This window comes from Trichechus manatus, unplaced genomic scaffold, assembly GCF_000243295.1.
Source record: "Trichechus manatus latirostris isolate Lorelei unplaced genomic scaffold, TriManLat1.0 scaffold00018, whole genome shotgun sequence".
In the NCBI taxonomy this organism is placed as follows: domain Eukaryota; kingdom Metazoa; phylum Chordata; class Mammalia; order Sirenia; family Trichechidae; genus Trichechus; species Trichechus manatus.
Window position 1 is genome coordinate 529,000 of NW_004443954.1, and position 1,653 is coordinate 530,652.

The window sequence follows — 1,653 nt, forward strand, 5'->3', positions numbered from 1 at the left end:
AAATTAGTGGCCTAGAGCCAGCGCGTGTGCAGTTGACTTCTTTCCACTCCTAACCTCCCCTGTTGTATCCTTGTTTTTCCCAGTGTGAAGAAATGTGGGGAAAGCCACAAAACTGATAGGATTCAGGTTACTTCTCATTGAGCTAGAGAGAGCAAGGTAAAGAACATTTGAACTAGAAAAAAAAAAAAAACAAAGCATTGAGAATGTGGCAAGATTGCTTAGGAAAGTCTTTGCCACTGTGTATCAGGCTGACTTTTTTCTTTGTGAATCCCTGTTTTCAGTTTCACCATTTAGGGAATATTTTTACCTGTACGCATAGTCTTCTAACGCTGGTTCAATGTCTGCTGGGATCCCTGGCATTTCTCTTCTGGTACCTTAGGTTTAGTTTGTTTACCTCATTATTTATTTAGGTCTTATTTCCCAAACATCCAACATTTAGTGAAAGGGGTTTTCACAGAATGAGACCAGGTTGTTAAACATGCAAGGTTACCATGTTCTGGTGTTCTTCTGTAATGTCCCTTGACAGTTGTGAGCAATTACAGAGACCGAGGCTCCCTTTACACCACAGTTTGTAGTCTAAACACCTTCCCGTACGGCGTCACCTTTAGTTAAACCTAAGCAGAATGAACTCGGGTGGCTGACTTTGGCCTTTTTTTTTTTTAAACAGTCTCTTTCAGATCTCGTTGGTATTATTAATTACCTTTATCAAAGAGATTAGAGTTGGGTGATCCTGAGCTATAAGGAGATCTGAAGAAAGAGGAATTGCTTACAAAGTCAACAAGAGGAAATCCACCCCCACGTATATTTTCCCTGAAAAGAAAAGAAAGGCAGTACGATCTAGTAGAGAGACTACTAGACTAAGTCAAGAGAATTGGGTCTAGTCCTGGCTCTGGGTTGCCTTTGACCAACTCCACCTCTTGGCCTTATTCTGTTCATTTTTAAAACTTAGGGGTAGCACTCAGTCCGTGGTTTAAAAACTTTCCAGAGAAGAAATTGTGTAGAAATTTCCTTGAACTATATAGAGAAGACGTAGAGTAAGCAGGACCTTCAGCTGTATTTTAACAAGGGCAGCTATTTTGTGGTCTGCTTATATAACAGTGTCCCCTTAAGAAAATTAAGTTCGTATCTTAGACTAGATGATATAAATTTCTTTCTAGCATTAGAATCCTTTTTCTTAGGGTAATTATTCATTTGTATTCTACTTGAATTCATTTAAATATCATAATTTTTCAATAAAAGAGATATACTTATTTTATTCTTAAAAGCCACAGACATGTCCGTATTCAATCCCATTTGTTTATAAATATAAATTTCAAATTTAATCCCTTTACTATAAGAAACATAGTTATTTATTTTTCTTTCCATACCCCCCATTTTTTTTTTTTTGCTTCTTTCCATACCCTTTTATTGTAGCCATATAATTTTTGCTTACATTGAGTGGTCATCATTATCCTTGCAATACAGAGGACATGCATTTCCCATTTTACAGATTCAGCAGCTGAACTTTAAGATGTTAGCTGGCTTGCCCAAGATCCCATTGCTGGTAAAAGTGTAACTCCTAGCCCCGTGTTTTCCTCAGAGCGGCAGGTGATGTTCGTTTTCTTTCCCTCTTGCACTCCACCTCTCATGCTCAGGTTCCTATCGCACAAAGCA

At 38.1% G+C, this 1,653-nt stretch overlaps 1 protein-coding gene across 2 annotated transcripts in view; it reads left to right on the forward strand.

The window, feature by feature from the left end:
- Positions 1-1,653, forward strand: part of PEX2 (peroxisomal biogenesis factor 2) — a 28,473-nt gene that overhangs the window by 1,842 nt on the left and 24,978 nt on the right. Inside the window, exon 1 of one of the 2 annotated variants that reach the window (XM_023727731.1) lies at positions 249-1,587. The exons of the other annotated variant lie outside the window; for it this stretch is intronic. The gene's annotated coding sequence lies outside the window, so the exon portion shown is untranslated. Of the gene's footprint in view, positions 1-248; positions 1,588-1,653 lie in introns of those variants that run through there. 2 annotated transcript variants of the gene reach the window in all.